At 42.5% G+C, this 24,859-nt stretch overlaps 1 protein-coding gene and 1 pseudogene across 1 annotated transcript in view; one reads left to right on the top strand and one right to left on the bottom strand.

The window, feature by feature from the left end:
* NSMCE2 (NSE2 (MMS21) homolog, SMC5-SMC6 complex SUMO ligase) overlaps nucleotides 1-24,859 on the bottom strand; it is a 318,295-nt gene that overhangs the window by 283,450 nt on the left and 9,986 nt on the right. The window lies entirely within an intron of this gene.
* LOC133375776 (5S ribosomal RNA) lies at nucleotides 7,484-7,602 on the top strand (annotated as a pseudogene).

The following is a 24,859-nucleotide window of genomic DNA, read 5'->3' as shown; positions in this document are numbered from 1 at the left end:
TTTAAATGTGCTCCCAATTCTTCCTTTGCAGGTGTAGCTTGAATTCATACCATCAGGGTAATGAGAGAAGACCCAGGCAATGTGGAAGGAGTTTATACTGCAGATCTTCCCCACACCTCCATCGGTTTTCCAGTTACTGGGGGCAACACTGATACAGCGAGAAGCCACAGGGTTGGCGCCTCTCAAATGAACCAGAGCATCTTATATTACCTCTGCAGTGTATGAAAAAGCACAGCTGCGGCAGCCAGGAACTATAAGCATCTATAAGAACATAAGAAGAGCCTTGCTGGATCAGCACAAAGGCCCATCTCTTCCAGCATCCTGTTCTCACAGTGGCCATCCAGATATCTATGGGAAGCCAACAAGCACAACAGCACTCTTCTCACTTGTGATTTACAGCAACTGGTCTTCCGTGGCATACCACCTCTGATACTAGGGGCAATGCACAGCCTTCTTGACTAGTAGCCATTGATAGCCTGAAGCCTGATAACCATCACCAATCATCACACCTTGCGACAGCAAATTACTGATTTTATTATATTTTATGGGTTGTATACCACCTTGAATGTGGTGTTGGAGGAGAGCTTTGTGCATACCATGGACTGCAAAAAAGGCAAATAATTGGGTGTTAGAACAAATTAAACCAGAACGATCACTAGAAGCTAAAATGATGAAACTGAGGTTATCATACTTTGGACACATAATGAGAAGACATAATTCACTAGAAAAGACAATAATGCTGGGAAAGACAGAAGGGAGTAGAAAAAGAGGAAGGTCAAACAAAAGATGGATTGATTCCATAAAGGAAGCCACAGACCTGAACTTACAAGATCTGAACAGGGTGGTGTGATGCGTCCTTCCCTGGCTCTCCCTGTCAGGTTCCTACCTGCTCGTGGTTACTGCCTGTCTCTAGGCACCACCAGGGACTCCACCAGTCCGGACCGCACTCTCTTATGGTTTACCTATCCGCTCTAGCACAGATCTCAACAGATCCCCCTGCTAGGCAACCACCAGTAACGTCCCAATACTAGTATTCCCAGAGACTCTGAATACTGGTATTGTTATTCTCTTCACCGCTGCCACCATTTGTTACAGTTCCCCTTCAGCCTTGGTCATTACCTTACCCTCCCTTCTGGTCTGTGAAACCCCACCCAAGGATCAGGCCTTTGGTAAACCAAATTAAGTATTTATTACAGATAACAAAGCTAACAAGATTAACAAGATTTCTTCTTAAGGCACATAAGCATATGGTTTTACTCAATACTAACCCGAACTCCACCTCCCTCCTGGTAAACAACTCTCTAAACCCCACCAAGCAATCCACTCTTTCTCTTCTCCCCCCAGATTCCACAATTCACCACCTCACATTCACCCATTTTAAACACTCCGCCAATCATCTCGCATTCTACTGCCCATTCACTCCCCCTCTTTCACTCCACTTACCATGTATCTTCTAAAACAACACTTACCATATATACATTAATATAGGAACATCACAGGTGGTTCATGTCAGATGCTTCTGGAGGTCACTGATTCATAGGATCGCCATAAGTCGTAATCAACTTGAAGGCACATAACAATAAATACCACCTTGATATACTTTATGAAAGTGGATTATAATGGGGAATTTTATATATACATACATGTATATCTAATGGGGAACTCAATATACATAAGCAATAAGCAAAAACATTCTTTTATAAAGGTTTATAACATTTTAATAGTTTAGTTTAATGTCTAATAAGTTTAGTAGTCAACCACAACCCTTTTTCTTCTTGCAGAGGTTTCCCTGACTATGCTGGTTGTTTGGAACTACTTGTACTCAAAACAATTGATAACACTGTGCTGAATATCTCAGTACCTCTAAGACGTAGAAAGAATTGCAGAATAGCAAAGATGCTTAGCTCATTAGCTGGAGTACTTAGTTCACTGTGAAAATGTAGTTTCATGTGAAGTACTGAACATTGCCAAATTCACTAGAACACGATGCAGAGAAGTACAGTACCTATGCAATGCCTGTGCAAATGCCTGTGTAATACTGTAATGTCTGTCATTTTGATGTGTTAAATCCTGATTGGTAGATGCTAAAGTCTTTGTCCTGAAATGTATAAAAACACCAGGCAAACAGTGCCTCAGGGCAGTCCCTCATGGATACTTCCTGGATGTGTTCTGGGGGACTGACCTTGCATATGCTTGTTTTATTTTTTTTAATAAAAGCCTACCCTTTTGCTTTAAGCCTGTCTCAGAGATTATTATTTAAGGCACCCCCATTAAAGAACCCACAGGAGAAATACAAAATTCTCCAACAGATTACAAATACTTCAATAAATAAATAAAATTCCATAAGTGAATTACATGTTGGCTGTGGTCACACAGAATAATAACCCATGGTTTGTTATAAATATGGTTTGTTAAACAAACTATAAGGTGTCTCACAGACAAGCAAGAGAGATACAAAGATTTTTCTCCCCCAAAGCTTGATTTGTTTTCCAGCTGTTCTTGACTCTGTAGCTCAGCAAACTACTCCGGAGGGGTAGCCAAACAAACGATTGGATTCAGATATAAACCCTTCAAATTACAGTTAAAACAAGCCATGCTGTATAAGATGTTAACAAACCATGGCTTCACATTGTGGTTTGTTACTAGAAAACCGTGGTTATCCTGGCTGGCTGGATTCAGACATTCAAACAAAACACAGTTTTGCTAAACAAACCATGGCTTAACATTTATGTATGAACCTCGCTGTTGAGTGAGGTGCTACCTTTCATCTGCCCCAACAGTACTACTAGCCAATTCTTAATTCAGTAACTGCAAATTCTAGTATTATGAGAGCAGCTAGGAGTGGAAATAGATCTCCTTCTCCATGCCACTCATAATCTTATGGTCTCTGTGTAGGAATTGCTTTTTAAGATTTTTAAAATCTTTTTTTAAAGATTTCTAAAGATTTTTTAAAAAATATTTTAAACCCTGTTAAAGATATTTTAGAGTGTTTTTGGGGTTTTGTTTGCTGCCCTGAGCTCCTTCTGGAAGGAAGAATGGGATGTAAATAAATAATAAATCTTATAATCCACCATCATGCCCTGTTGGCTTTGTTTTAAAAAATTAAAAAGCAGAAAATGGTGTAGCCTTTCATTATTGGAAGATGTTCCAATGGTCTAGCAAATATACTAGATGGAGACTGTGAACTTGAGGGGAGGGGGGGGAATGGCAAACACAGTGTCTGAAAAAGTGCTTTCTGCTGAGAAATTAAAGCAAATTACTATATCCAAATTCAGGAGAAGAAATGAACATAAGAACATAAGAAGAGCCTGCTGGATCAGGCCAGTGGCCCATCTAGTCCAGCATCCTGTTCTCACAGTGGCCAACCAGGTGCCTGGGGGAAGCCCGCAAGCAGGACCCGAGTGCAAGAACACTCTCCCCTCCTGAGGCTTCCGGCAACTGGTTTTCAGAAGCATGCTGCCTCTGACTAGGGTGGCAGAGCACAGCCATCATGGCTAGTAGCCATTGATAGCCCTGTCCTCCATGAATTTGTCTAATCTTCTTTTAAAGCCATCCAAGCTGGTGGCCATTACTGCATCTTGTGGGAGCAAATTCCATAGTTTAACTATGCGCTGAGTAAAGAAGTACTTCCTTTTGTCTGTCCTGAATCTTCCAACATTCAGCTTCTTTGAATGTCCACGAGTTCTAGTATTATGAGAGAGGGAGAAGAACTTTTCTCTATCCACTTTCTCAATGCCATGCATAATTTTATACACTTCTATCATGTCTCCTCTGACCCGCCTTTTCTCTAAACTAAAAAGCCCCAAATGCTGCAACCTTTCCTCGTAAGGGAGTCGCTCCATCCCCTCGATCATTCTGGTTCCCCTCTTCTGAACCTTTTCCAACTCTAGAATATCCTTTTTGAGATGAGGCGACCAGAACTGTACACAGTATTCCAAATGCGGCCGCACCATAGATTTATACAATGGCATGATGATATCGACTGTTTTATTTTCAATACCTTTCCTAATTATCGCTAGCATGGAATTTGCCTTTTTCACAGCTGCCGCACACTGGGTCGACATTTTCATCGTGCTGTCCACTACAACCCCGAGGTCTCTCTCCTGGTCGGTCACCGCCAGTTCAGACCCCATGAGCGTATATGTGAAATTAAGATTTTTTGCTCCAATATGCATAATTTTACACTTGTTTATATCGAACTGCATTTGCCATTTTTCCGCCCATTCACTCAGTTTGGAGAGGTCTTTTTGGAGCTCTTCGCAATCCCTTTTTGTTTTAACAACCCTGAACAATTTAGTGTCGTCAGCAAACTTGGCCACTTCACTGCTCACTCCTAATTCTAGGTCATGAATGAACAAGTTGAAAAGTACAGGTCCCAATACCGATCCTTGAGGGACTCCACTTTCTACAGCCCTCCATTGGGAGAACTGTCCGTTTATTCCTACTCTCTGCTTTCTGCTTCTTAACCAATTCCTTATCCACAAGAGGACCTCTCCTCTTATTCCATGACTGCTAAGCTTCCTCAGAAGCCTTTGGTGAGGTACCTTGTCAAACGCTTTTTGAAAGTCTAAGTACACTATGTCCACTGGATCACCTCTATCTATATGCTTGTTGACACTCTCAAAGAATTCAAATAGGTTACTGAGACAGAACTTTCCCTTGCAGAAGCCATGCTGGCTCTGCTTCAGCAAGGCTTGTTCTTCTATGTGCTTAGTTAATCTAGCTTTAATAATACTTTCTACCAGTTTTCCAGGGACAGAAGTTAAGCTAACTGGCCTGTAATTTCCGGGATCCTCTCTGGATCCCTTTTTGAAGATTGGCGTTACATTTGCCACTTTCCAGTCCTCAGGCACGGAGGAGGACCCGAGGGACAAGTTACATATTTTAGTTAGCAGATCAGCAATTTCACCTTTGAGTTCTTTGAGAACTCTCGGGTGGATGCCATCCGGGCCCGGTGATTTGTCAGTTTTTATATTGTCCATTAAGCTTAGAACTTCCTCTCTCGTTACCACTATTTGTCTTAGTTCCTCAGGATCCCTTCCTGAAAATGTTAGTTCAGGTTCAGGGATCTGCCCTATATCTTCCACTGTGAAGACAGATGCAAAGAATTCATTTAGCTTCTCTGCAATCTCCTGATCGTTCTTTAGTACACCTTTGACTCCCTTATCATCCAAGGGTCCAATTGTCTCCCTAGATGGTCTCCTGCTTTGAATGTATTTATAGAATTTTTTGTTGTTGGTTTTTATGTTCTTAGCAATGTGCTCCTCAAATTCTTTTTTAGCATCCCTTATTGTCTTCTTGCATTTCTTTTGCCAGAGTTTGTGTTCTTTTTTATTTTCTTCATTCGGACAAGACTTCCATTTTCTGAAGGAAGACTTTTTGCCTCTAAGAGCTTCCTTGACTTTGCTCGTTAACCATGTTGGCATCTTCTTGGCCCTGGCGGTACCTTTTCTGATCTGCGGTATGCACTCCAGTTGAGCTTCTAATATAGTGTTTTTAAACAACTTCCAAGCATTTTCCAGTGATGTGACCCTCTGGACTTGGTTTTTCAGCTTTCTTTTTACCAATCCCCTCATTTTTGTGAAGTTTCCTCTTTTGAAGTCAAATGTGACCGTGTTGGATTTTCTTGGCAATTGGCCAGTTACATGTATGTTTAATTTAATAGCACTGTGGTCACTGCTCCCAATCGGTTCAACAACACTTACATCTCGCACCAGGTCCCGGTCCCCACTGAGGATTAAGTCCAGGGTTGCCGTCCCTCTGGTCGGTTCCATGACCAACTGGTCTAGGGAATAGTCATTTAGAATATCTAGAAACTTTGCTTCTTTGTCATGACTGGAACACATATGCAGCCAGTCTATGTCCGGGTAGTTGAAGTCACCCATTACTACCACATTTCCTAGTTTGGATGCTTCCTCAATTTCATATCTCATCTCAAGGTCTCCCTGAGCATTTTGATCAGGGGGACGATAGATCGTTCCCAGTATTAAGTCCCTCCTGGGGCATGGTATCACCACCCACAATGATTCTGTGGAGGAGTCTGCCTCTTTTGGGGTTTCGAGCTTGCTGGATTCAATGCCTTAATGCGACTCCGCCACCAATACGTCCTTCCCTGTCCTTCCGATATAGTTTATATCCAGGGATAACCGTATCCCACTGGTTTTCTCCATTCCACCAAGTCTCCGTTATGCTCACTATATCAATGCTCTCCTCTAAGACCAAGCACTCCAGTTCTCCCATCTTGGTTCGGAGGCTCCTAGCATTAGCGTACAGGCACTTACTTGTAAGCAGTGTCTCTCTTCAAGTGTCTTTGGCACTTGTGGTTAGGCCTGTGGTAATTTTGGTCTTCTGAATTTATATCCTGTGCCCCTGCTCTCACAATGCCTACTTCTAGGCCTACCCCTTTTAAAATTTCATCATTTCTTTGGTTTTTATCCCAGGGGGGAGGTTTATTCCGAACCGGACCTTTCTTTGCATTTAGAAATGGTGAAAAATCAAAATGGACTGCCTTCAAGTCAATTTCGACTTATGGCGACCCTATGAAGAGGGTTTTCATAAGCGGTATTCAGAGGAGGTTTGCCATTGCCTTCCTCTGAGGCTGAGAGGTAGTGAATGGCCCAAGGTCACTCAGTGAGCTCCATGGCTATGTGGGGATTCGAACCCTGGTCTCCCAGGTCATAGTCCAACACCTTAACCACTACACCACACTATTCATGTGGGAGAATACTGCTTGACAGTGATTTGCACAAAAACAAAAGACTGGCCCAGATACCATGCTGGAGCATGTCAAACAGCAAGAGTCTACCAGCTGTTGAGGTGTAAGACTTGGATGGCACGAAGATTATTTGAGGGTATACATCCGCAGTTCCTTATTCATATAAAGGTATATCAGCAATTATTACTGTGTGCACCTGGTTGGCCACTGTGAGAACAGGATGCTGGACTAGATGGGCCACTGGCCTGATCCAGCAGGCTCTTCTTATGTTCTTAATGCTTGACAGTACCTTGTGCAAAAACAAAACACTGGACTGGAGCTGGTGCTCAAGCAGCTCACAGGGAGCATTCCCTTCTGGGTGTGGCTATATCATGTTGAATGGATCAAAGCTTATTTGGGGGTATATAGCCTAATTACTTATTCATTTATATGTTCTGCAGCCACATGGCATAGCTAACCCATTGCAATTTGCGCCAAAGGAGCTGAAACAACAGCAGCATTGTATAGGCAAGGCAAGACAAGACAATGAGAGGGGGGTAGCGAAAGCCTCCATCCTCCCCCCCCCAAAAAATGCTGAACTATCTTTCAAACATGAGAGATTTGTATCAACCATCATCATCCAGACTTGGCAGCCCTACTCAGAGTAGACCCATTGAAGTTAATAGGCATGACTAACTTAGATTTATTCATTTCAATGGGTCTACTCTGAGTAGGACTTAGTTGAATACTACCCTATGTTTTAATTTAACAGGATTTATATATCATTTTGCTTACAGCCATACTACCCTGAACATGCCCGATGTTGTCTGATCTCGGAAGCTAAGCAGGGTCAGGCTTGGTTAGTACTTGGATGGGAGACAGCCTGGGAATACCGGGTGCTGTAGGCATGCCTTAGAGGAAAGCAATGGTAAACCACCTCTGAATACCTCATGAAAATCCTATGAATACATCCAAAAAAGATTGATAAGGTTGCCATAAATCGTAATCGACTTGAAGGCATATAACAACAACAATATATCATTTAATCATCAAAACCTCAAAGCATTTTACATAATACAATGTAATATGTATTAAAAATACCGCTAAAATCACATGTTAAAAACAAGTTGACCTAAAAAATTTCAAAATCAGCAGATTTGAACCTAAGAACAGCCTGCTGGATCAGGCCAGTAGCCCATCTAGTTCAGCATCCTGTTCTCACAGTGGCCAACCAGATGCCCATGGGAAGCCTGCAAGCTGGACCCGAGCGCAAGAGCACCCTCACCTCCTGCCCTTCCAACAGCTGGTTCTTTAAAAATATATATACATAATAAAATAAAATTGCACATTAAAATACATGTCAAAATCACAGGTTTGTATAGGCTTGCCTAAACAAACAGGTTTTTAGCAGGCTCTGAAAACAACACAATGAAGGTGCCTGCCTAATATCAATGGGCAGGAAGTTCCAGAGCGCACGTGCTGCCACACTGAAGGATCGATTCCTTACAAGCAAGAAACAAACATTATGTGATAACTTGTAAAAATGCCAGTTTTGCAGATGGAAGCAGCTGAATTAAATATATATGGGGCAATGTGATCTGGTCCCTTGTGCCCCCACTCCCCACTTTCCAACACACATTAAGTGTTTGGTTAATTTAGAAGCTCTTTCCATTGTCAGGACACATGTGAACTTGCCTCCTACAAGGCTGACATTTATCATGCTTCGTGAATCACAAAAAAGGTTTGTGTAGCAAGCCACTGTCACCTTCCTCACCACAGTCCAAATAAATCAGTCACAGCTTACACAAAAATTCACTGACCTACGGTACATCTCTGAAAACGTATAAAAGATTAGCAAATCACATTCAACATGACCTGGGATTCTCATCAGATAGAGAAAGAACCATCTTGGCTGAAACCCCTTCAGCATATCAAACAATGACTTAATTGCTGTGGATCCTTGAGAGCTTATACAGATATGAGCAAACAGGCAGAACCCAGCTGAGACAAGAAGAATATTAACTAATTACCTCTTATGCTGCATTCTTCCGGTCTCAAATTCCACCCACAATGGCTCTGTTGCTAATTTCAAAATGATGGTCACCAGAGCACTTAAGGTTTTCTAATTTCTAGGTGTGTGTGTGGCTTTAGATGCTCCAGGTTAAACATCACATGGATCCTACCCATCAAAGATTAGCATCTAACCTTGAAGAACTTATTGTACTGACAGTAATTTAGGGAGAATTAACGTTACACAATATACTCGTAAGCCAGGATCCTAAATTAACTTGGTTCTCAAATACAGAATACGGGGGGGGGGGAGGAAGGGAAACAAACTGCTTCCATTTCACTTTTCATTTACTTTCATTTTCTTCATTGTTTTTGTTGATCATTCATTAACAATTTTCAAATAAGCAAGGCTGCACGTATGACACAATTCCACAATTATAATGTGCAAAAAAAGGAATTTGGTATGGACATACATTTAAGACGACTGAGAATCTATGCTTAAAAAAAATTCAATGGACAAAGCTTGTAAATTATACAAGTTTGACTTATGTAAGTTTGACTGGAAAGTGTCTGGACAGCACCTGCTGAAATCTAAGAAACTGTGGGTGGGAGACGAAGTTCCACAAGAACTATACATTCCTAGAAAAAGAAATTTGTTGAACTGCTAGCTTAGAAGGTGGGAGGCTGCAGTGAATTCGCCAAATTTTGTCAGCTTCATTACAGATTTATAACAGGATATAAAGTATCAGCCATCCTTGCTCATATGCACCAATTTTTGTCACAAAGTAATCTGAATTCACTAATAGGCAAAAAACCTTGCAGTTTAACAACATACCTACACCCAACAGATATTTCTATCAAACTTTCAAAAGCAGGGAAATTGGGCAGCTCTAGTGAATGCACCAGGGAGCAGGAGGGTACGACTCTTAAACCAATTTAAGTATGAGGTATCAATATGCCCCTAGGTTTTTTTCCCTTTCCTTACAATTTTACAGATTTATTTTATTTATTATTCAGATTTATATCCCACATCTCAAGATAGCTTACAATAAAATATTTAAAACACTGCAAAATAACTAATACGTTAAAAAAGTTAAAAAACAGGACTCTATTAATGTAGCATTCAAATAAACATATCAACAAAAAACCTTAGCAAACAAAAAGTCTTCACCTGGTACCAAAAACACATCAGAGCAACTATCAGGCAAGCCTCTCTGGAGAAAGCACCCCAAAACTATGTGCCACCACTGAAAAGGTCCTCCCCTAACTAGACACCCACCACATCTCAGATGGCAGGAGAAACCCAGTGAGGAACTATGAATGAAGATCTCAAAGCACAGGTAAGTGACACACAGAAACAAGTGATCTTCTAGCCACAAACTGTGAAGGGCTAGTGTCATGACCCTGAGTGATGACTCCCCTCAAACAAGGGCCATGGCCATGAGCTTGGAGGAAGGATGAGAAAGTGAGAAGGAATTGCCCACAGAGCCAGCCACAATGGCCCCACTGCCCCAAAAGCTCCAGCGCAGCAGAAGACCATTATATCAACACCTCTGTGGGCTAAGGAGGTCACATTGCGGCCCTCCGATTCCAAAGACTCCAGTCCAAAAGCTAAAACAAGACAGCACCTTCCTCACCCTATAGGCATTTATAGTTGCTGGCAAGCCCCCTTCAAAAGAGAAGAGTTTCTCCCATTAGAGGATAGATTGAACAACCCAGATTGAGCTGCAGCCTTATTTATGACTCAGTCTGGGGGTATCCACTGCTGAAGCAACATTCTAAATTTGCTCCAGCTTGAGCTCCACATGAAACTGTCCGCCCCGAATATCTTGCTTTGAACCCTCAGTCTATATACAGCCATCACCTGGAGCAGAACAGCTTTAAAAGGTTACAAACTGGGTCCAGAAACAAACAGAGAGCTAGTTCAGTTGATCAAGTACCAAATATAATAGGTGCATAATAGCTGGGCCCAGTCTAGCAGCCATATTCTGAACTAAATGCAGTTCCCAATCTATCCTGGGAGGAAAAACCCAAATATAACGCATCACAGTAGTCTTAACTGTCCTAGAACTCTTCCAGAAATAATTTATTTCAGGGCTGTTGTTTAATATGACCTAAAGAAATTTAACACCCAAATTCAACACAATTAAAGGCCCTGAAACAAGAAAACAGACACTCAGCACAGCATACGAAAATATTAATATATTTAATATAAGTATTTATATATTCTCTGATTGTTTTATTATTATGTACACCGCCCAGAGAGCCCTTGGGCTTAGGGCGGTATATAAATTAAATAAATAAATTAATTAATCAGGTAAGAATCTTATGTTCCAAATATATCAAATCCCAAATCTGCATTTACTCATTAAACGCTATATTTCAGGGCAGACCTTTTAAATCCATTTCAGTGTATTATTCAGTTGTTACATTGGCTCCAAGCCAGTGAGATCTCATTGTGCATACAAAAGATTGTTTGCATGTAGGAGTCGAGTGCTTTTGTTCACAAATTCCTCCAACAACCACGGTCAAGATATCTGTATGATGAGGCTGATTGGCGCAAACCATCTGTGCGTCGCAGTAGCCAAAACTGCCGCCACCACTACCACCTGTGCCAAACTCCTCCATATTTGTAGATTAATAGATGACTTTTTCAATGATACAGAGATGCTTGCCCATATCGGCCTCTCTTGATTGCGGCTACTGACTTCAGCTGACTATTATCTTTCCAAAAACAGCTCTCAAGACAAGATTACACACTGACAGCAAGCTATTTGGACACATGAACTTGTCTTACACTAGGAACAGGGTTCCCAAACTGTGGTCTGCGGACCACCAAAGGTCCACAAACTTAATTCAGGTGGTCCATGACATGTCTCTGAAGAACAAGAATAGCAGCAGCTGCTCTGGGATAGACTGGAAGTAACAGACATAAAGAAGCAATAGAGAAAGGGTTAGGAATCAGAAACCTCTTGTGGGCAAAGAGGATCTTTTATTCATGTGTGCTGGAAATGCCCTAATGTTTCTGTACTTTGGAAGATTATATTTCATGAAATAGGAGTTGCCACAGAGCAAGATGTACAGATAAGCCCACAATTGGCCCTTCTTAATGTTTGGGAAGATTTAGCAAGCAAATCTATTATTTCTTTTATGTCGTAGGCTGTGCTCATGGAAATCTCAAGGAACTGGAAATTAGCAGATAAACTGTTTTTTGAAAATTGGCTTTCCAGACTTTGGAATATTGCATCTGCTGAGAAATTGATTTTCAATATAAAGTTTGCTAAAGGAACAGTAGATACATTAGAGTATTATGTTACATGGAGTCTTCTGACAGACTATTTAAATACTAATAAGTATAAGATATATTTGTCCAATACGTTCTTACGTTTATGGCACAAGCAGTAAAATTATTATTCTCTTGACATAAGGCTATATAGACAAGGTTAGTCACATTTTCTTAATATATTTCATGTGACTTTTTCTTCATGTGTAAAAAGACTGGATGCATGTAATTGATGACCTGGGGGGTATAATTTGGGTTCTTTCTGCGAGGAATGGCAGGATACAAATTTAATAAATAAAATAAATAAATAAATAAATGTGTTTATTGTTCTGTATTTGATGTCAAACAATTAATAAAGCTTAAAAAATCATTCAGCATCTAGCACAGCACATTTCAATTGCTACAACAGGCAGAGATATCACCACGACTGTCAGCAATTTTCAAGCAGTCCACAGGGGGAAACGGTTTGAGAACCTCTGCACTAGGTCAAATCATTTAGTCCAGTACTGTCTATTCTTATTGGCAGCTACTCTCCGAGAAAGGGTTCTTTCCCAGACTCACTAATAGACATCTTTTAACTGGAGATGCTTAGGAATGAAGACTTTCAGTGTGCAACGTTTGTGCTCTACCACTGAGCTACAGGGCTTCACCTTGCAAAATCCCTCTGAAATGAAAAGGTATTCCTGTAAAGTGCCCAGTGAATGGTGTAGAAACAGGGCTTCTAGCTGCCAGCCTCAAATGCCTTATCTTCTGAACCACCAGAGTTCTGTACTCAGAGAGGGGCTTAGGCTCTGGACGTCAAAGGTGCTCTCTAGGTTGGAGTACTGGCCTGATTACTGTCAGCTGCCTCCACAGCCTGAAAATAATCAGCTGACCTGACAAACCAATGGAAACACACTAGGCCTTATAAAAGTTTTTCATGCAAGTCAATTTCTCTTCATACCAACTGAAGACTCTCTCATAGATTTATTTCTCTCACCTCGCCTCACCTGCCTGATGAACACTAGCCTCCAGACTCTGGCCTATCTGACTCTCACTTACCCGCATCAGGGTCAAGACCACAACTTCAGCCTGTCACAAAGTTAACTTCCCTACAAAACAGTTCAATTTAAACAGACCTACTGCTTTGTCAATGAGAACCCTACCCAAACCTGCCTACTCTATCAGATCCCTGGCTGAGGCCCTCCTTTATGTACTCCCCCTGGACATCTGAAGTGAAGTGAATAGGTATGATGGCACGTAATGGCCACCTTGGATGGGTTTAAAAGAGGATTAGGCAAATTCACAGATAAGGCTATAAATGGCTACTAGCCATGATTTTCTACCTCCAGTATCAGAAGCAGTATGCCTCTGAATACCACTTGCTGGGAATCACACATCCTGGTTGCAGGCTTCCCATAGGCATCTGGTTGGGGCAGGGGACTGCCCTGGGCCCACATCATCATGCTTCCCAACACCTCCTCCCAACGCAGCCCCCTACCCACTGCATCGCTGTGCACACCTGCCATCATCCAAGATGGCAGTGGGAGTGTCAACTCCTTAGTGATATCCTGGATGATGGCAGGCAGGCATGTGCAGCAAGAAGGCAGGAGATGGGTGGGGTGGGCAGGCCTATTTACACCCGTGCCACATACATGGGAGGGTGTTTCCTGAGAGGGTGGAGCTCCCGCTCTGCGATCTGTAGTGGCATCAGGTCACTGTGCTGTGACCCAACACTGGCATGACTGTGAAGTGGGGGCTTCACCCTCAGCTTAAGGAGGTCCCCCTCAGAGGCCCTTCTTGGCCACAGGGGCCTTAGGCAGTGCCTGACGTGGCTACTCACTGGTGCCAGGCCTGGTTGGCCTCTGTGAGAACAGGATACTGGACCAAATGGGCCTCTGGACTGATCCAGCAGGGCTCTTCATAGGTTCTTATGCAGGACAGGTCCTGTTTGACTATTGTGAACTTTGAAACTCTTTTCCCAGAGGAGACCATCTGCCACCTCATTCCTTACCTTCCAGTACTGCATAAAGGCTTCCTTATTTCAGAGGTCTTTTTTTGGGGGGGGGGGTAGAGTGAAAGAATTTGCTCTTTCAGCTAGTTATAAATTAGTATTGTTCACTGTTGTTTTCAGCAATTGATCTGTGACTGTACTTACTGTTATTGCTGGTTCTTACTTTATTTTATATAGTTTGGATCTAGAAATCAGCCCATAGAAGGGAATAGGCAGAAGTGCCCTTTCCACCCCCTTTTTCTCCCCACCAGCCCCTGAGCCCATGGAAAATGTGCAAATATTACACAAAAGCTGCAGTGCATGCATGAGTCACTAATCTGCATAGTAGCACTTGCAGAATTTTTATGTTCCAAAGCAGAATAGAAGGGCATTTACAGGACAAACATCCAGGTTTTGACTTTGATTGCTCTTCATAGCTTGGCTTCTCACACTGGTGCTGTCTGCATCTCTGTGAATTTTTCCACCCTCCACTACCATCATTTCCTCAAGAGTTATAGTCCACTTAGTTCAAATCATTGAACCATTTGTTTTATTTATCTCACTGGGCTGTGTAATAACTGATTGAAAATTTGCTTTAGCCTCTCACAACACAATGAAATAATACTTAGAGGTCAATTATAGACCAATTCATAAATAAATAACAGCATCCTCAGTTGTTAGGAGATGTTTAATATTGGCAGCCCAGTAAAGACCTAGGTGTAAGTTCACTTTACCCCTGCAAATTCCCACATGAGAAAATTTATTGTATTTTCCAGTTTATTTGTTCTTCTAAATAGGGATCGAAGACCTGAAACCCATGGGGCACAGATGTACTATTAAAACGTAGGCCATTTATATTTTAGTTAAAAAGCCCCTCCCATTTATTGATCACTCTTCTCTGTTACCAGCAGAGAAGATGGGGCAATGTTAAGCAGCATTCTCCAGGCCCACCCCCATTATGGGATCATTCTACAGGTCACTTCCCCCTGCCTTAATCAGCAATGCCACTCCAAGAAAAGTACTGAATGGGTAGGTGGGGTGGGAATCATAATCATGCGGTAGGCAACAAGGGAAGTATAGTCCAGCATGACTTGGCTTTCTCTGCATAGATAGCCTTCATTGACACAGACCAGGGGTAGCCAATCTGGTGTCTTCCAGATGTTGTTGAACTACAACTCTCATAATTCCTGTCCACTGGCTGTGCTGGATGGAGTTGATGGGAATTGTAGTCCAACATCATCTGGAGGGCACCATGTTGGATACCCCAGCATAGACCAAGAATAGAAGAGATGTACTTCTCAGCCCTGAGTCTCTGCAATCCATAAATATTCACCACACATAAAGATCCAACTTAAAAGGCAGTCATTGATAGATCTATTAGCCATGGAGATTATATGGAACCACCATGCTCAAGAGGCAGTATGTCACTGAGTATGTCAGCAACAGTGGGGAAAAGGCTACTGCCTTCACATTCTGCTTGTGGGTTTTCTCAAAGGCATTGGGTTGGCCACCATGGGAAATAAGAAGCTGGCCTAGATCATCACTGTGGATGGCTAGAGGTGGTTTTGCCTATCTACTAGCTCAATAGTGGACCACGGAACAAAAGAGAGCCGACAGGATTCTACCTGGTCATATAACATTCCAACACTAGCCTGGCTTATCTAACTGAGAAACTTGGCACTCAGGCAGAGACAAAACGTCTCTAAGACTTCCCATAGACTGACTTGATGTTCCACCTGCTTCACAGAAGGCTGCCTTATATTAGGTCGTACTGTATGTCTATCCAGCCCAGCAATGTCTACTCTGACTGGCAGCAGCTCTCCAGAGTCTCAGGAAGATCTTTCCCATCATTTGCTACCTGACCCTTTTGTAACGAGAGATGCCCTTCTGCATGCAAGGAAGATGTTCTACCATCAACCTAAGGGTCCCTTTCCAGGCCGACTACCTGCCTGATCAGCAGATGCTAGACTCCAGGCCATCAATCCTGGCATACACTTACAGATATCCAGTCTAGTAATGAATGGGAGAGAGAGAAAAAGTTAAGCCTCCGTCTTGGTGTCCTTCTAGCACAGGCTAGGCAACACCCTCCAGGCCAAGGAGGCTGAGAATATTTCCCTGTCAGATGACTCCTCCTTTCTTGATTAAGGCTCCCAAATAGCCTTGAAACTAATGAGATTGGCTGAAGTAGCCTCTTTAATATATTACTCAACTCCCACATGCTGTCACAGAAAGTCTGATTCAGATTTTACAAGGTCAAGTTTTTACCCATGAGATGCCTTGAAAAACTAATGAGTGTAGGTGAAGTAGGCTCTTCATGTTATATCACTCCACACCCACACATTGCTGCAGGAGGGACTGGATTTAGAATTAAAACAAGGGCAGTTTTGCCAACAGGGGAATGTACTCCTGAATGCAGAACTAAGCACCTCAGCAGATTACTGACTTTATCAGTTTCACTGTTCAGCTCCTTTAATCCTGCATAAGCCTGCACACAGCATGATGATATCTGACGGAGCATCTTCGAAGTCAGAAGAACGGGCAAGTCATGGTAATATTTCTGTCACCTCCTCCGTTCCCCAGGAAAAAAGGCAGGACCAGAGAAGTAATTATGGGGTGGCAAGAGGACACATAATATAGCACTTATCCACAGAAAGTTTGCAAGCTCTCTCATTTGCACCTTCTGACATAACATTAGCGTAATAGAAGATCAGCCCATGGAATGCCCTCCAGGTGTTGCTGGACTCCTATCAGCCCCAGTGAGTATCCCAAATGTTCAGGGATTATGTAGTCCAGCAACATCTGGAGGGCACTCTGTTGGACTACCTCTGCTGTGATGTAACCTGTCATTCCACCAATGGAATAAGTGCTTTTCCTAGGTTCAGTCCATATGGGGGGGCAGTACTGCAGCAGCATGCTCCACCCCTGTGGTATGGGTGTTTTTTATTTTATATTATTTTATTTTATATTATATTATATATTATATCCCACTCTTTCTCCCAGCAGAAGCCCAGGGCAGTAAACAAGGGGAAAAACCGTAAAAACATCTTAAAACCTCTTTAAAACAAAACATTTTAGAAACATATTTTTTTTAAAAAAACCTTTAAAAACATCTTAAAAAGCAATCCAACACAGATGCAGGCTGAGATAAGGTCTCTACTTTAAAGGCTTGTTGAAAGAGGAAGATCTTCAGTAGGCACCGAAAAGATAACAGAGATGGCACCTGTCTAATATTTAAGGGGAGGGAATTCCAAAGGGTAGGTGCCACATGTCTGCAATGTGTGCATGAGCATAAGTGTGTTACTTATTAAATTTATATCACACCCTTCCTCCCAAAAAGGAGAGCAGATCAGCAAACATGTTATTAAAAAACAAACATATCTTTAAAAAAATTTCAATCAGATGCAGACTTAGATAAAGGTTTCTGCTTAAAAGGCTGGTTAGAAGAGAAAGGTCAACAGAGACGGCACCTGTCTAACATTTAATGGGAGGGAATTCCAAAGGGTAGGTGCCAGAACACTAAAAGCCCAATTCCTATATTCGCGGAACAGACCTACTGATAGGATAGCATCTGCAAGAGGTCCTCACCTGCAGAACACAGCGACCAATTGGGTATTTAAGGGGTGAGATGATCTTTCAGGTATTGCAGACACACCAACAGATGCACATAATGGGCTGCTACTGCTGTAATGTCTTTCTCAAATGTACTACAGCCAAAGCTGAAACACCATCTTGAGAAAGAAAGAGATCTGGAAAAAACATTTTATTGTGCTGTAAACTGACTGATGCAGAAAGGACATGAAATGTGTCCAAACACTAAGAATTCATTTTAATACACTTTTTTTATTATACATAGTTATTGTTTACTATTCTCTCAGGTTATGAGTGTATGTTTACACATACAAAGCTTAATAAAAGCTTAATAAAAAGATACTGGCAGGGAGGGAAATTAAATAAAATACTTTTTTTATCTTTGCATTTATGGGACTGCAGAGGTTCCATATCTGGCCATTTGCTTTGTCTGAAGTAAGAATATAGAAATATTGTCCACTATACTTATTGGCCTTTTCTTGGTACAGGGCAAGAAAAAATAAACATACTTCAGGAGTATGATTAATTTATCCTTTACAGTTTATCATTACGACTGTTTTGGATACAAGTTTAACCAGGAAGATGGAACTTGCACCATCATGTGGCAAAAAGGTGATAAGAAAAACCAAAAGCAACCTCACACTGAAGTCTTACTGAACACAGAGCCCAGACTAGGCTAGAAGAAATACCTTCCTCTGCCACAACTCAGCCTTAGGGGCTGCCAGAGAAAATGCCTCTCCCAGGCCACCATGACCACACTGAACTTCCGAGGGTGGCAAAAATACAAAAAAGGCCCCTCCGCTGATCTTAATTCCTGAGAGAGTCTGTAGGGAAGGAGGCAGTCTTTCAGATTCTTGGGGCGTAAGTCATTTCGGGCTTTAAAAACTAGCGTGAGCACACTAAATGGATACCAACTGCAAATACAAAGTCAGGCAAGCTTCTCAGCTTTGTTCACTCAATACAAGGAAAATGAACATGCTCCATCAGATTGCTTTCTAGGGCATTCAAAAATTCTCCAATGCAAAGTGAACATTTTCCAAAGAAAGTTGCCCTATGAAATTACCCTAATTTGCATAGGATTTCCCCCCCAGAAAATGTCCCAATTCAAAATTTCCCAGAAAACCCACATCACTGATATAAACCTGAGAAGGGCAAACTGGCAGGACAGATCCAGCAACCTGTGGCACTACCAAATCTTAATCAAGATATATAAAAATATTGTTGCTCATGGTTGCACTCTTCCCAGCCAGCTTCAGGTTTGAGGGAGGCCTCGGCAAGGTGCCTTCTGGTTGCCCTTTTCTCATGTAGGGGATCCCTGGAGGGCTGATCTAGTCACTCTGGCAGTGGCAGGCAACAGCCACCAGTTATAGTGTCCCTCTGCGGCACTGTAGAAAATTTAAATGGCAGCTCCCATCCGCACAGCACTGACTTCAGCACTAGACCAGAGGGCAAAGGAAAGGAAGGCTTAAGGCAGGCATCCACACTGGACCTTGCCAGGGCACTGGGGCCTCAGCAGTTGCCCAACATTGCTGGGTGCTCGTGTCAGGGCTGTCACTTGTTAGGAAAAGACGACGGGTTCAAAATGAACACCAGTCGCACACTAAGGGGCAAAGCAGGGTCACATCTGCCAGCTTGCCCCCCACCGACACACACACTTGCTGCTCTCCCCCCCCCCCAGCATTCAGTGACTGCAGGACTGAGCCTGTACTGAAGTATGTGCACGTCAAAGAGGGATATAAGGAAGGATCCTGGGCCAATCAGAATCCCCCTCACTTGAAGGCGCTCTAGGCATGGGCTTTAGTTCATGCATAGGCCTCCTTCTGATGCATGCCAAATGTGTAGCTAGCAAGGGATATGACACCACAGAGGAATACAGGAAGCTGCTTTAAACCATTGGTCCATCAAGTTCAATATTGTCTACACTGACTGGTAGCAGCTCTCCGGGATTTCAGACTGGCGTCTCTCCTGGCCCTATATGGAGATGCTAAGGCCTGATGCTGGGGCTTTCTACATGCAAAGCAAACATTCTTCCATTGAGCTACGGCCCTTTCCCCAAATAATGCGCAATAGGGAGCACTATCTTAATGCATGAGAGGGTTTTTTTTCTGAACTCCTCTAACTAGTCTCATTGTGGATTTCACATAAACGTTGCTTGTATTACTATGTCATGAGCATTCTTAGAAAAACTACCGACCGTCCCTCTGTTGCTGGAATCTTTGAGACACCAGTAAAGCCCCTCAGTAAAGAGACTGCACCACCCACTTTCATGTGCTTCATACCTTTGGTGGTCTTTGTGCCAGGGACGCCTATTATATTATCAAGCCAAAGCATCCATAAGGATGTTGCGCTGCTTCCCAGGACAAAGGACTGGAGAATAATTTTCTTCTGCCTTGTTTTTAAAAGGCACTTTATAACTAATAAATTTTATTATGCTGCCCTGGGCTCCTGCTGGGAAGGAAGGGCGGAATATAAATCAAATAATAAATAAATAAATAATATGGGGTGAATGAAAACATAGAAGTTAGCTCTCTGAACAGTACTTACTAACAGGAACACTCTAAGCATATAGTGTAGTAAGTTTTATCACGCACTACAAATTGGGCATAAGAAGTCTTGGACGGAATGCTTATACAGGAATCGACTCAATTCTAATAAGAGTTGACGAAACAACTGTTGAGGGATGGTTCTAATTTTTCAGATGGAAAACCAAGACATTAAGAATACTGAGCGACTTGCCCTCAGGGTACAAAAATGCGTCACTGGCAGAACCAGAATGAGCACAAAGATGAACAGGACCTCAACCTGATCTGCAAGACTAGCAACAACTCAATGGTCACATTTATTTCATGCAAGGATAGGTGGGAAAAAAATACATATGATTTAAACAAAGGAGAGCTGAGAAATTTTCTCATACAACTCAAGCCATGTAATATATCACACACAGGGCAATATTCAAAGATTCCAGCTGTTTATGGATTTTGTCATATAATAAAATCATGGTTTATCACAAAGGGGGAAAGCCTAGGCTCTCCCATTCCAATTATCTGATGCTATCACAAGAACAGTTCAGAAACTTTCTTATATTTTTCATTAGCTGTAGTTTATGAAGCTGTCATGTTTCAACAAACCATGAGTAAGATTAACCACAGTTTAGGGTTCGGATATAATGCTGAATGGTGGTCAAACTGAAATTAAATTAAAGCTTCCCATCGCCTCCTAACAGCCACATTGGAGGAGGAGACAAGGGGAGCAAGTAAGCCCTACAGAACACTAAGAGCTTCATTTGCATCATGATAAACCATAGTTTATCATGATATCTGAATACAGCCAATACCTCCACTCATATATTTCCAAAAGGGTTAGAACTCGAAACAAGTTGTGCAGTAATTAAGGGTGGGGAACCTTTTTCAGGCCAAGGGCCATACTCTCTTCTAGGCAACCGTCTAGGAAAAGGGGAGAGGCGTGCCAGTGGTAGGCGGGGCAAAAACAAAGTGGGTGGAGCAACGAAGGCTAATTTTGCTTCTGTGCAGTAGGTGCTTGTTTCTACACACACTCGCACTCCCCTTCTCTATCCTCCACCCAGGCAAGCAAGATTAGAGTCCATGGACACAATGTAGCCTGTGGAGAGTCCTGAGGGCCAGACAGAAAGGCCTGTGGGGCCACATTTGGCTCCTGGGCCTGAGGTTCCCCCTCCCAGGCCTAAATAAATGACACATGGCAGATCATAATCGGGTCTCCTGACATTTTAATTTTAAATTAAGAGAAGCAGCAGAGTCCCCAAATGGGATTGGGGTAGCAGCACCGGGATGAGTTTCACCCCCTCCCCTCGATGATCCATTTCTCTCTTCTTAAATGGCCCTCTAACGTTGCTATGAGCATCATGGCAGAAAAGATGTAAGTGCAGTTTAATTTTCAGTAAAAAAAATTAAGTTACATTTAAAAAATAACAAAATCCAGTTATGTCTCTCTTGCAATTCATTTGTTTTTGGCCTTGGTGAATCAGTATATCTACACAGAGGCATTACACCTCTAAGGGTGCTTTCACTGCACTTTATTCCGTTACAGGAATACCTCGCTATACGGACCTTCACTTTACGGACACTCGCGACTACGGACATATTTACAGTAGAACCATTCCCCTGTATACGTATGCTCGCTTCGCAAGAACGGACACTTAACGGCATGACGCCACCGCCCAATCAGTTTTCAAATACAAACTTTTTCTTAAAATAAGGCCTACTGTGTTTATTTTAGTTATAAATGCGTTATTTACATCAGTTATGCCCGTATATGACGATTGCAGTGCAGTATATGCATCGATAAGTGAAAAAGGTAGCGCTTCACTTTACGTACATTTTCAGTTTACGTACTCGCTCTGGACCCATTGCATACGTTAATGCGGGGTATTCCTGTATTCTGATTATTCCTTACCTAGTGATTTGCACATTATATTTGATTTTTCACACAACGTACAAGCTAGTTCTGGAATTCTAATGGAATATAGTGCAAATTTAGTGCTGATTTCATGATAGTTTTTGTGATAAATACCACCAAAAATAATCCGTTTGCAAGCCTGGGAACCCGGAAAATTGTTTTTCGCTAGCTGCAGCCATTCATGTGACAGGCATCCCAGCATGCAGTGCGTTCCTGCCCTTTAGGTGCGTGTGGTTTTTTTGCTTGGCAAAGACTGTACCGGTATTCCAGTGTAGGTGTGGACAGCAGCAGCATTTCCCACACACATACCCCTATATCTATACAACTAAAAAAGAAAAAGTCAGATGATAAAGGGAGAGGGGTTGCATGGCAGCAGGACAAGATATTAGACCTCCTGCACAGCGGCGAATTGCAGCACACATAAGTATAACAGGTGAAGGATGAAAACAAGATGATCATTGCAGCGGTGTGAAAGACAGTTGTGTGAAATGCCAGTATATCAGCTGAAAAAGCTATTGTTTCTTAATGCAACACGTACTGCAGCGTGAAAAGAATTTTAGAAATTGGGACAGAAGCGCTACCATTTTAATCCGTTAAACTAACACAGTAAGACCTATGTCTGAAAGCAGCCTGAACGCCAAACACCAGAGACTAACAAGATGGCAAGGGGTTGCCACCATGCCCTGCTCAGTTTGCCACTCTTTAAGTAGATAGAGATTTTGGTTCATTCACCAGGCTCCAACTTACGCAAAGGCTGCCAGTCATAAATACCGGACCACAGGAGGAAAAAAATGGGGAGGGAGAGAGTCCAAAACTGAGGGTTCAGATTCACCCTGGTATCCCCTTTCTGGAAGTATTTACACAAAGGGCAATGACTAAGACAGGGAGGGCTACAGAGGCGTAATATTTACATAGAGGAATCTCTCCGACTCCAAACTGAACACACGTCAGTTGTGTTTTCTTTCAACCAGTTAATTTGTTCCAGATGGTTCAGTTCCTTAAATCTTACTGAATACCTTCCATGTGGAAACCAGAGCGGAGGAGGGGTTAATTAGTCATTTTCACCCAAAACTAGATCACCGTCTTGACATATACAGAATAGTTTACTCAAAGCAAACAGCACAACAGCCCTATTTCAGGCATTCACCGCCACACTATTAACAATCACATGAGGGGGAAAGCAGGACTGAGTCTGCTGAGCCCCCCCCCCCCACTGTGGTGCCTCCACCAGACCCACCCACCTATCTTCCACACGAGGGGGCACATCTGTAGATATGGAAGCCTACACACCCAGAGCAAGCACCCCTCTACTGATGTGTCCCCAGAACATGGGGTGGGGATGCAATGGAGGGGCAGTGAGCACTGCCCTGCTTATCCCTCCCCCATCACCTGAGGAGAAACACCAAACAGGGATAACATCTCCACAGGAACCTCTATTCAAAAATCTTTCTGTGGTTCAAATATATTTTTACAAGAAGGCAGTAGTCAGTTTCTCGCGCGCGCTCGCACGCACACACAGAGCAAGCTGAGATTTGGCCAGAACTACTATTCTTTAGACAGAAATGGAGGACATGTTTCCTTCAACAGGCTTCTTGTGTGTTCTTCTAGGGCTTGTTTTTTTTAAAAAAAATTAATTCTTAATGACTGCTGTTTCAGATTGTATTGTATTGTTTGGCATTGTTTTATAATTTTATTTTTGTAAATTTCTATGTTGTATTTCTTATGGACGTGAACTCCTGTGAGTTCTCTAAGAGCAAAGAGTGTGATCTAAATATATTAAATAAACAACTCTACCCTCAAAAAAAAAATAGCAAGAAAAATACAAGAGTATTAAAGAGAAAAAAATGCTACATGAAGTATTTACCTTGGAGATGAACCCTCGCTAAGACCCTCTGTAAATTTTGTGGGATCTAACTATTCCTTTCATAACAGCCATCTCTCTGTCCAAATTGACTGAATCAGCACCTCTGCAGTTTAAAGCATGAATCACCCACACTTTAACCAAAGAAACATTCAAATTCCTTTGCAAATGGGTTGTTAATTATATCATGGACTTTCCCTACAGGAAGGAATCTGCAATCCTAAACACCTCTTACTAGGGAGTGAGGTCAATAGCATGCTATGAGAGAACAGAATGCCAGTGATAGTCAAATTCCCATCAGCTTGAACTGGAAATGATTTATGAAGCCTGTTTTTCCACGTCTCCAATAAAGTTCTACATTTACTCCCGATACTGGTTGCACTGTATTAAAACAGGCTAAGCAGTGAATCCTATGGCAGGTGGAGGGAAGTGCTCCCCCAGGCACCTGGTTGGCCACTGTGAGAACAGGATGATGGACTAGATGGGCCACTGGCCTGATCCAGCAGGCTCTTCTTATGTTCTTATGTTCTCTGAAGCCTTGGGTCCCCAGATGCTGTTGGACTACAACTCCCATCATTCCTGACCATTGGTTAAGCTGGCTGGGGATGATGGGAGCTGTAGGCCAACTGCATCTGGGGACCCAATGTTAAATAACCCTGATCTACAGCACAGCTGCCGTCACTTCCTACACCTTGCTGGGCTCACAACGGGCAACGGAGGTGGGCGGGGAGGGTGCCTGGAAGAAATATATACCAGCTCCAGAACTGGCACATTTTCTCTCCCTTGTTGGGGGGAGGCAGGGAATATGAGGGTTTTGGATTCTGTGGATCAAAGCTTCTCTTGATACATCTCTGGCATCTCTTCCTCTCTATGGCTAGAAGAAGGGTGTTTCCACAGCCACAAGAAAGAGTCTTCCCAGGGGGAAAACCTCCTTCTCCACTCACAGAGAAGGGAGTCCACAATATCTGCCCTCCCAACAACCATAAGCTTGTGCCCTAGGGCAGGGATTCCCAAACT

The sequence above is a fragment of the Rhineura floridana genome, chromosome 1 (genome assembly GCF_030035675.1).
Source record: "Rhineura floridana isolate rRhiFlo1 chromosome 1, rRhiFlo1.hap2, whole genome shotgun sequence".
NCBI lineage: Eukaryota > Metazoa > Chordata > Lepidosauria > Squamata > Rhineuridae > Rhineura > Rhineura floridana.
The sequence above is the reverse complement of the archived record's forward strand: the minus strand, read 5'-3'. Positions and strand labels throughout refer to the sequence as shown.